This window comes from Netta rufina (assembly GCF_964035555.1).
Source record: "Netta rufina genome assembly, chromosome: 1".
Classification (NCBI taxonomy): Eukaryota; Metazoa; Chordata; class Aves; order Anseriformes; family Anatidae; genus Netta; species Netta rufina.
In genome coordinates, this window is record NC_140123.1 from 193,891,440 (window position 1) to 193,903,787 (window position 12,348).

The following is a 12,348-nucleotide window of genomic DNA, read 5'->3' on the forward strand; positions in this document are numbered from 1 at the left end:
GTCAGACTCCAAAACATGGGACAATTTCAGAAAAGTCACCGTATTAAAATATATTAGTTTTTGTTGTTGTTGTTTTCTGGAATATTTTTTTTTTTTGGGTGGGCAAGTTCTTATTCCCTTAGCAATTGAGAATGAAAATATTCTGACTGACCAAAAAGTTTTCACTGCCACAGCATATTCTGTGTGCTTAAACAGAAGCTTTGATTCTGCAGAAGGGCCCATCCAGTTTCTATCTCTAGGACTGGAACTGCATGAAAATACTAAAAACAAAAGCGCAACATAGTGAATATATTTAAAAATAAAAGTGGAAACTTGTTTTGTTTTTACTGTTGTTTTGCTGCCCATACTATTTTAGTACCCACATAACCTATGTCACAAGCATTTTGTATCTGCAGTGTAGGCACAGCCTTTTACCAGAGAATTTACATTGGAGGCAAATTAGTTTCTGGGGAATAGAAAATCTATCCCTATGTGAAGCTAGTTGCTTTTTTTTTTTTTTTTTTTTTTCTTCTTAAGATTAGTTTCTCCCTTTTTAGGTTATGCATATTCAAAAGATCCATCCAGTTCCAGGATTCCTCATTTCAAATATATCTCTGTCAAGCTGTAAAATAAAAAAGCAAAGCACCAAACTGTGTGTTTGAAAGTTAAAATTAATCTTCCCTTCCATTTTACAGTTAGATCTAACTGATCTCATTATGCTGGGATTTATCTCAAAGACATTTTACCAGACTTCACTAAGCCATTAGCCATCCTAGAAATTTGAATCCTTGCTAGACATAGAATTACAGCTTAAGATAAACTGATTATCCTCATAATATGTCTCCTACTTAACAAAATAGCAGCGTCTCATATGTAAATGCAATCTAAAATTTAGCATTCAGCAAAGGTCATTACAGCGATGCAACTTCAAATCAAGAAACGTTGTTATTCAGATGAAAATGCAACAAAATAAAACAAATACCATTGCTCTAGCAGTATGAGATGAATATATAAATATTATCTGCTAAACTCCTCCAAAACACTATTTTTAACTGGTTTTAACAATCTCTTTTTAGAAGTAGATTATTTAAAAGCAGGTTATTATAACAAAGAATGCTCACAATATCCCTCTGGTTTAGGTAAACAGTATTTTCTGCCACTATGAGATGGAGAAAATGAGACCTTTCTTCATAGTGCTTATGCATCCAGTCTCCGGCAACAATGAAGTAGAAGGGCCGGGATTAGCAGAGGGGAGTTCTGTATAAACAATGTCCTTGTAATTTATCCTGCACTCATCAACATAACACACGAGCAGTTCAGGATGCTATGTAGCTTTACGAAATGGGTAGAAGATATAGGTGAGATTCTCAGGGTGACAATCTGGTTCCTTCAAATCCGGACTGCAGATTTCACCCTGAGTATGAGGAGCTTTGCATTTTACACTAAGTAGCTATTTTGGATTAGCATTCCTCATAAACAGTACGGCACTTTTGTTTTTTAAGTAGGCTTTACCCTCCAAACTGGTCAGGAACTGCACCAAAGCCTGTAGTAAAACACAGTCTGAATTATACAATTTCAACTTGTTTTCTGAGGAAATGAAGTTTCCGTGCTCTTTACTGTACAATAGCAACCAAACTCAACACAGAGTACTCAAAGATAATGCCATTCCTATGTTTCATGAAAAGGAGTGGCCAGCAAGCTGCAGCTGAGGAGAAGGCTGTGGTATGAGCTCACACAGAATTTTAGAACCCACATTGGGGAGATTGTTACAAATACCCAATATGAAAAAAAAAAAAAAAAAAAAAAAAGATTCAGCTGCTTCCAGAGCCCCTATATCTGTCTGGTTGCTCACAGAATAATATTTCCACTTTATATTTAAAAAATAAATAAAAATGTAGTAGCAGTGAAAGCGATGTAAATCAGAAATCTGCATATTCCTACCTACAGGGGCTGAACCCCATCCTTTGAAACCAGCACTGCTCTAACAGTGCACTAGAATGACAGTCTTGATATGAGCAAAGCATGATCACATCAAAGGGATTTTATTTCAACTGAATAGATAAAATATTTATTCCAAAATTAAGTGAAAGTTCCTGTCAGCAAGACCCACTGCCACGACTGGGTTACTATGGAGTAGTCTGGAAGCACTCTCCCGACTTACATACAGATTGATTCAACCCCAGGCACCAGGCAACAGCAACCCGACGTCAGAACAGCACTGCTAGGAGAAAGACCTTCAAAACTGCTGAAACCAGCACCCAGTAAAAGCATTAACAATTGAAATTGCCTGCAGCTAAACGACTGTTTAGTGCCGTGTTTGCTTTTGTGGAGTCATCATGTTCACTGTTTATTTACAATCCACTATGTTTTTAAAGCAATGATATAGTATTGCACTTAATGAATATGCTGAAATACTGCTGTCAGGAATTGCCTTTAGCTTAGCCAAGCCAGCAGAATTCAAACGAGCCTGAAAACATAGGCTGAAGAAATGATACTTTCTTGGAGAGACATTTTTGTGTGTGTGACTAAAGCTGGTTTGAGAATATAAATCAAGCTTTGTGGACACTGTGTTATATGGTTTTCATGCCAGCTGCTCACTGGCATCTAGCTGATTATTTTTGTCATTATTACCTATAGACTATCCTCCAGTTAAGTAAATTTCAGCTTCCCAAAACTCCATAATTTATTTCAACTTTTTGCTCATTTTAAGAAAAGGTCACTTTAATAAAACGTTTTCTCCAGAAAGTAATTAAAAGGAAACCCAAATCCTTAGTATAATTCACTAGAAATTAATGCACTTAGTGAAACTGAAATTAATGCAATTACTGATAATATTTGAATTCAGCACCTGGCCAAGCAGCCAGTATAGCCACCATTCTATGTTTCTGCCATTCATTCCTTCTCTGCCCAGGCATCATCCAGGTAACAATGCTGTGAGAATCTTAAGGAACTGCAGAAGGAAAGTAGCTTTTCAAAATCTACATTTTTTAACAAAAATGCTGTTAATGCTACTCTTCACAGCTTATAGCATAACAAATGTACAGTCACATGCTATTTAATATCCAGATAACTGAATTTTCTCTTTTATCCCCTCTCTTATACTCTTTTCTCAATCTCTGATCTCTGTAATCTCAGTAATGCTTAAGAAAGCATTAGCAAACACAGCTAGAGACTTACCCAAACAGTAATTGATCCAAGGCAGGTTTTGGTTAGCTACCCGTTCCCTGTTGCAGTTTAACAGCACAAGCAATGTATACAAGTATACAGCTTTACAGCTCTATCCAGCTTCTTTGCCAGTTTTATCACCTGGGCTGATTTCCATGATGACCCTCTGAGGTCCGTGATGCCATCATGGGCTAGCTGAATTTGAATTCCCATTCATCGTTCTGCACTGTAGGGCTGCCCTGCACCTGACTAGGTGGTATCATTCATCACACCTAACTTCAGCTCTGAAAACCTGGTTCTTCACGCTCTCTCAATAGCCAGTGGGCAGAAGCAAGGCACCTCCAAAATGTGGTTATCTGTTGTATTCTGGACACGTCTCTTAGGACGGTTACGCAAAAATGTCTTCTGGTGGCACTTACCTCTCCCAGCGAATGTGGAGAAACTAATGAATAGCTCAGCAGATGAAGATACCCAACTTCAAGGCAGCTGCCTTTGGGCAAAACAAATCTTATCCTGAGCCTCAGGCTAGTAGCGCATCCCAGGCTTCGCTCATCTAAAGATCAGATCCATATATTTTATGGAATTTTTAGAGGATGTTATACAGATTATAAATGCATTCACTCTAGGGCACAGCAAGTTGAACTTATATTCTGCAAGGGCCTCCAGCAACATGCAATGACCTGGAAATTCTGCAGCATCTTTACTTAAATTTAAATACTGAGTTCTTGTCATTAGTAAAATAAAAATAAAACAATCACTTGAGTATTCCCTGTGTTACTTAGGGTGACTAAAGACTGAGTAGCAACTGTATCATTTATATATTTATTTATTTGTTTAGTGAACCATTTAACTACACTGTAGAAGTTACCAACAGAAAAGCTAGAAGTGTTGACAGATACCTGGTAAAGAGATACTTGGGGGCATTATAACCTGAGAAGCCAGCAGAAGGAGTTTGGGAATGTGGGATAATATTGGGTGGGTATTTCTGCTCACACAATCAAGCAGCTAACTCACTGAAGTTATTTGAACTTTTAAATTTCAAGTTAACAATCACACTGAGTTTATTGGTACATGTCACTGAGGTTCTTTTTGAAGACTGACTCCAGATTTACTGTCCTTTTTTATGATTCTCCAAAAAATAAATACATTCTGGAGCTTCTCTAACCTACCATGCTCCCTTGTCCCAGATAGATGCCTTTCTCCAGCCCTATTATAGCCCACAGTGCCAGGCCTACCACGTCTTGTGGGAGATGGCTGCTTTTGCTGGTCATTTTCTTCCCTAGAATTTTTCTACTAACTTCCAGATGTTTGGCAGCCAGGGCAGAACAAGAACTCTGAGCAGGCTGCCAAACATCTACTAATCCCAGACATTGTGTATGCACAGGTTTGCTCTGTATTTTATGGGCACTGTGATTCTTCAGAATACCTTCCATCTTCTTCACAAAAGCCGTGCAGTTTAGCCAGATATGCTCAGAAATTTGTCAGGTTTGCAATGCAAGAATTTTATAGCATACATGTTACTGAGTTGGTCTGTAGACAAGCAGAAAGTTTAAAGTGTCCAGGACATATCTGAATTGACATACACATGTAAAGATCCAGCATGCCTTAAGCACATGTTTCCTTCTACCTTTGGAACTTGAGATGGTGACTGGGAGGTATGAGAGTACCTGTGTACCTCTGAAACGTGTTTCTTGCTTTGAAAAATCCCAATTAACTATGTAGGTAAGGAAGAACTGGGTTAACACAAGAGGCTTAAGAGATCTACCTAGGAAGGATTTTCAAACACGGCATGGTCTTCGTGGCAGATAAGCTGCAGTATGCCAAACAAGAGGAGGTTTGGAGCAGGAATCCAAGTAACAACTGCTAAGTAGATTCAACAGAACCAAGGGCTGGGCTGTTGGTCTCTAGCTGGTTTAGTCACTGATGACATTGCATGGTGGTTGCACTATTTTAAGCATTAGTCGTAATATCATGTGTTTCTGACTATGGCTTTCAATCATCCTGCTAGTTTGATAACGCAGGTTCTTCTTTCTGTACTATGCAACATATTCACTGTATTCTGAAACACTTGTTCAGAATACTTGTTGTATAAAAAATAAAATAAAATCAGAAAGCTTCAGAAATGTGCTGCCAGCTGCACAGTGCACAAATCTCACAGCTTTTCCTTTACACTGTTCACTTTTTTTTTTTTTTTTCTTTTTTTTTCAAATGGTATTCTGCATTTTCTAGTCTTGGCTTTTTACCAGTGGAATTATTTACATCTTATCTTTTCTTTCTGAATTACAAGTTAAGCATTAGGAGTACTTTTTAGTATAATTATAGATACAGCATGATAACAAGTAATTCATTAAGAAACTCTAAACTCCCCCAAAGCTTCTTGAAACTATTCGTTTTCATTATTTTTCAAGGTTTTCAGCAGCCTCTGGATGAATAAAAGGAAGCATATGCGGCATTTAGGTTCAATTTTTATTTAATCCATATAATGTCCTCACAAATTTCTCAGAGATGTATGGACTGGCTCTCATTTCCTACATAAAATCTGCCCCAAATCATTTATATTTGAATAAGTAAAACTCATCTACCCAGTTTGCAACAAGGCACCAGGAGCTATGTGCATAGTTAAGATTCACTGTCTGGTCTCTACAAGCAAAGATTGTAAAGGCCTGAATCAAAGTTCAGCACGGTCAATGAGATGCTCCAATTTAATTCAAAGTACCTGCCTTTAAGCAGATAACTTGCACAAGGTGGTGGCTGACACAAGCAGAGCATAATTTTCCCAGTTCCCAAAGTATTGATTCACTTTCTATTAAACCCCAATGTAATGTAATGTAAATTCAATTGACTTTATTTTATTTTAATATTTTATTTTATTTTAATATGTGCAGTTGCCTTTTAGCTAGTTTAGAATACTTCAGCTTTGGCTAGTGTCACATCTTTATTGGGCTCCTGCTGCCATATACCTATCAGTGTCTGAAACCCATGCTGACTTCTTCCACTACAAACTTTTACAGATTTTAAATAGAGAAAAGACAATTCTAACCATGAGGTCTGTGCCTTGTATCAAAATAGTCACAGATTTTCATCCAGTACATCCTACCACAGACTCCTAGTTACTCCATGTCAGACTATACATACTAACAAGGTGTTTTAATCTAGGGAAAATGTTGGGTCTGGATTTATTTTCCCTGCCTTTGGTTAGGTGAGACATAGCTTTGTGTAGCCATTCTTCCACGGTCATTGCAGACAAAAGGAATTCTCTGTTTCATCCCTCCATTAACAATTCTAATTTATGCAAAACAGAAGATATAATTCTGGAAGAAATGCCATTATGATTCTGTCATCATGTTGTGAAGTCCCAGAGACCTGAATCTGCCAGCAGAGAATGAATTATTGTCCTGTAAAAGGCAGAGGACCTGCATAGCATGGACCTCAGTACAGTTTATATTTGAGGCTCAGCTGTTTCTTTCCTTAAGGACTATGCGGAAGGTACTGTCTGTGTTGCCCCTTATATGGGTGTTTTAGCATTCCAGGCCAAAATATCCAGGTCAAAATATCTGTTTAAGATATAGGAAGCATCATGAAAAACTACAGTGAATCATGTCTAAGACGGTGATTCATGTCTTAGTGTGAAGCCCATATCATCTTTTTATCCTCTTCTAACGTGCATCTGAAAAATGCCAGTCTTCATCTCTACCACCGGTCCAACTAAATCTTTGACTGAAACCCTCGTCCACAATCATCTCTCCTATTACTTATTGTAATTTCTTTTACTTTTTTTGTTTGGTTGTTTTTTTACACCTTTATTTACTTCCTTGCTTTGACTTCAGTAAATGCTTGTGTGTTACACATTGCTTTGGTTTGGAAGTTAGAGAAGAGGGGAATGAGACCGGCAGGTAGAAAATGGAAAGAACAGGTAAAGATGAGAGAAAAATTAAATGCTCTAAACTGTGTCAGCCTGATGTAACCCACTTAACCATTCTCTACTAGTTCTCTGAAATATCTGCTTCATTCCATCTCTAAGGAGTGTTTAAGCGTAGTAAGAAAGAAAATGACCAAACAGACAAATGGGAAAAAAGGAGAATCCAAAAAAGTGGGGTGTCAAGAAAATGGAACCAGCCTCTTTTCAGTTGTGCCTAGTGAAAGGAGGAGAGGCAATGGGCACAGACTGAAGCACAGGAGGTTCCAGCTGAATATGAGGGGGCACTTCTTCACTGTGAGGGTGACAGAGCACTGGGACAGGTTCCCCAGAGAGGTTGTGGAGTCTCCTTCTCTGGAGATATTCAAAATCCTCCTGGATGCCATCCTGTGCAATGTGCTCTAGGTGATCCTGCTTGGCAGCGGGGTTGGACTGGGTGATCTTCAGAGGTCCCTGCCAACCTTGGCCATTATTTTATCTGTGATTATATATATGTGATTCTGTGCACATTGTAGGATGAACGTGTGCCCTGCCACGTTTGGGGGGTAGCAGGATTTTAGTCATATAACAAAGGTACTTGTGCTGAAGGCAACCAAATATTGGTCCCCTGCCAGTTACATAGGGGAGGGAAGTCAAAGCATTGCGAAGAGTTTCGACTTATTCAGAGCCCTGTATTCTTGTCTTGCTGCTGCTGCTCCAGCCCAAGTTGCTGTAAGGTGGTTGTGCTGTAAGGTAGGTGGCAGACAGTCCTGAAAAAGGCATCACCCAGCACCCTCTGGCAGTTGGGAGAACCTGGCAAACAGGGCTCTGAAAAAGCCTGGCCTGCACCTGGCACCGTTCACTGCTTGAATTTGGGGCTTTGGTTACAAAGCAGAAAGGATATTCACTAAATTTTAACGACCCTTGAACAGAAATTGCAGGAACTGTGAAGCCTAGGATCAGGAAAATCAAAGAAAAAAAAAAGTAACAAACCAGAGAAATGGTCTGGAAGGAATAGGAAGCTGCTCACAATGGAAGGATGTGAGATATTGTTTTTAAGAATAATTAGCTGCAGAGAAAGAAGATGAAGTAAGATAACGAAGTGTTACTGGCAGGCAGTATGCCCCTCAGATAAGTGTCTAGGTGTGGCACTGCACCATAAACTGAAAATCCAGCACTGTCACAGCTTTGTGTGACATCAGGTACCATTGAAGCCATCACAATGGGGTGTGGAAACAGCTAGTATAAAAGACACATGAAGTTTTAATCAGCGCTGATAAGACCTTGGCTGGAGTACAACATGCACTTTAGGGCACCTCACTCAAAGAAAGACCAATAGCAAACCAGGGTAGAGCCATGTAATTGAGCCATGTAATTTTCAGAGCTATACAAAATGGGACCCATGAGGTAAGATTGGAAGAATTCATTTGTTTAGTCTAGCAGTGAATGACTGAGGGAAGATATGATAGCAGTTCTCATACACATAAACTAGTTGCAAAGGAGATATAAACTGTTCTTCATGCCTACAGATCCAGCAAGAAGTGACAGCCTTAAATTGCTGCTTGAAGACTTAGGTTGTTTTTTTACATAATGCTTTTGAACTGAAAGGAATGTTATGCAGCAGCTTGCTGAGGGGAGGTCTGAAGAATCATCATCACTGCAAATTTTCAAGGTCAGGTTAAACAAATATCTGCCAGGAGCTGATTAGATAGAGTTGATTCTGCTCTGAAGCAAGAGGATGAACTGGAAAACCCTTTGAATCTTTTTTAAAATCATGAAATCATGTCTGGAGTCTGCAACTCCATTGTCCCCACTATTTAATTGGCATGAAAAAGAGGTAAAAAAATGTACCAGTGTCACCTCTCCAAGTTTTTTTTAAATTAAACATTTTTTCTCCTACCTGTTAAATCTCAGTATTGCTTTATCTAGAACTAGGACATTTCTGGTGGAAGAACAGTGAAATGTACATGGAGCTGGAAAATTATATTTATTGAGGTCATTTGATTTTATGTTTTGTAAATACCTAACTTAAATCACATGAGCAGATGGGATTAAACAAACAAACAAAAGCTTTGTTTATAACTACTCATTTTGCTTAGAAGACAGGAATGGCAGGGACAAGAACCCTTTATGTATTTTTTTCTTTTGTTGGAGAGCATCTCTTACTGTTGCTCTGTAAACCACTTTTGTCTCTGTCAGTTTACACACTCTAAACTCCCCAAGTTCTCCCAGTGACACAGGTGCTCTGACATTAGCATTTAGTTTCCTTTTGGCTAGTCTTGAAAACATGTTCAGAACCCAACTTGGTGAAACTAGGGGGAATGGCACTTGAAATTTCCACTACTTTTATGATTAAACATAAATAGTGGAGTTAAACACCAGTAAGAAAACACCACTCCCTCACTCCATTTGCCACAAAGAAGCAAATCACTTGATATTTCTACCCCCAAATCCATAAATTTGTGGTTTCTAAAAGCTTCCATGTGAAGAAGCAGAAAGCTTCCAATTTAGAAGCAATCTTTGCTTCCATTTTACAGATAGTTTTATCCTCTGCTTATGTGGTTTAACTATTTTTAATAAAAATTCCTTCATTAATTACCACCATTATTTTTTAATCTGATTCCAAAAGTATTTTCAATGGAAGAAGCTTACCTTTGTGCAGCCCTGTGCTGTATTCCTGAGTCAATTGTAATTTATTTTTTTTTTAAGAAAAAAAAAATAATATGCCAGAATATGTAAAGAAGCATCAATCATCTTTAAAGTTATAAGCAACATACATAATAACCACAACCCTTTTGGAAAAGAAAATTTCACTACTAGTTACCTTGGAAAAAAAGCCTTAAGTTACCTTCACAGAGTTTATTGCCAATAAAGTACCATCAACAACTTTTTATGCATTTTAGGAAACAACTGTGTGGTTCTTTTCTAGTTTTGCAAGCACTAAAAGGTTCCATTCAGATGCATGTTTTCCAGTGACATCTATGGGTTTTTTCTTTCTGCCACCCAGTGAACCAGCTGTGTTGACTGATGTCTGAGAAATCAAGTTCAGTCCCAGAATAAATCCTTTGTAGTCGATTTAGTTGCAGCGAGGACCCATTTGACCCACGGAGCTCTGGAAGGTCATGCAGCCTGTCAGTAGATCAGACAGGATTTAAATAGAGGATCCTCCTGAATCCCAATTCAAATGAACTGCTTTTGACATCATCATCGTGTCTACACATTCAGAGTGACATTTTCTCAAATGCCACTCAGCATTGCTCATCTGTTGGCACACCAAAACGCGACCTTCCTGGCTCTAGTCGCATGCCCTCATTCTTCATTTACATTTATTTATAACCCTCTCCTCTGTTCAGAGCCAGCTGTTAAAATCAATGCAGATTTCCTTTCCCTCTCCCCACGGGAGCAGTGGATGAAGACATGAAGACAAGGATTCAGCCTCATTTCAGTAGGGAGGTGTCGGTACTGGGGTCAGCCTTGGGAGCCCAGCAGCTTCCATCAGTGCCACAGCAGCAGCTGAAAGCATCTTCCTGTAGCACATAGCATGCCCGTGTGGGGTGCTGACAATTATAACGCTCCAGTTATCTGAAAAAGCCTCGCTGAATGTAGTGGTTTGGACTACAGGATTTCTTGAAGCCTCTTCTAGCCCTTATTTCTATGATGCATCTATAATAAAGCTGCAAAAACAGTTTGGACAGGCAAGAAAAAGGATGGTCCTTCACAAGCAATCTCAAGGAAGCTTTGACTTTTCTCACTGTTACACACCTTCTTTCTAATTCATGACTGTTTCCCCTACATTAAACTTACCAAACCTAAAAAGTCATTATTTTTTCTTTTTTTTTTTTTTTTCCATTGTTATTTAAAAACTAACGTATTTTGAATTACACAGAAGTTCTCAGTTACACTACTGCCAGCATTAGCTGATTTTAATCCTTGAAAGGACAACAATTTGAAGGGCTTTCTGTGGATTAGGAAATCAGAGCATTCCCTTGTCTCCTAGTAAAGGCAGACAACTCAGCTACATTCCAATTCTTACTGTGAAGAAACCTGGGATTTCTTCATATCTGTCTTTTTCCATGCAGCCCGCTTTTCACAGAAAGCAAGCATTAAAAAAATTGTGTTTGATGGGATCTAAACAATGATCCAAAGGCATCTGTTCTGCTCAGTCAAGTGACCAAGGCTTCAAAACATGCAACAAGGCACCTCAAAAGTAGGTCTAATACAGCCACAGCTATTTAAATTCCTATTATTTTCTCCAGTGTCGGTAGCTGGACAGTGGAACGAGACACAAACTAATCCCTGAGTATGGAAAAAGTAGGTGGAAAACAGCAGTGTATTGTGCTTAGCATGAGCCAGATGACAGTGGGCGCACATGCTGGCCAACCAGCTTGTGCATACGGCTAACTGGATTAGCCACAGCTCCTCTGTGTCTTGCCCAAGCAGATGGAAGGCATGGAGAGAGGTGGGCTCAGGTTATTGCATTGGGAGGGTGAAACTACAGAACAAAGTCTAAAATCAAACAGAAAACCCAGCTTCACAAGTTTCGTTCTTTCTGAAAGAGCCTGCTTCTATGCAACTCCATGTTTCTGTTGTCTTTCTGTAAGTGCTGTAAAAGTCTGTAAGAAAGGCTCCAGCTCTTCTATGACCATCACTGGTTTTATTCTGCATTGTTGTCAGAGGCATTACACCAACTCTGTACTCAAAAACAAGACAGACAATGATTTCAAAGTTGCTCCAATCCCAGGCTCCTAGAAATATGTCACTAGTAGAAAATAAATGTCTACAAGCCTCCAACATAGCCTGTCTGTAAGGCTTGAAAGGTGTTAAGTTCAAACACAAGAAAGAAGACTTTTAATGCTCTGTAGCTTTATAGGCAGCTCTTGTAAATCACGTAGAATAAAGAGATGAACTGACCAGTCATACTCCCAAGATCAGCTCATCACTGTCTTGGTGCACCCCCGAAATCACTAGGAGAGCAATCTATTTAGGACACTGTTGCTGAAAACCCAACCTATGCACCCTTTTAGCATCCTCTTCAGGCAGTCTAGATATTCCTTCTGCAGTATACATATTCTTTCTGCAGATGTATGCAGCCTGGAACACCCCTTCCAGTGTATTTCCACCATGAAGTATGTAAGTATTCTCCCACATTCTTATACCATGCCTCCTTCCCTTTCCACACACCTTATCTTGTCCCTCTCCAACTGCTTTGTAGCTCTCCCTGTGCAGCTAGCCCTCCTAATTTGCAGGCTGGCCATATGCTAACCAAGCAGGATGGATTTTTCTCCCACATTCACAGCCAAAAAGGCAGC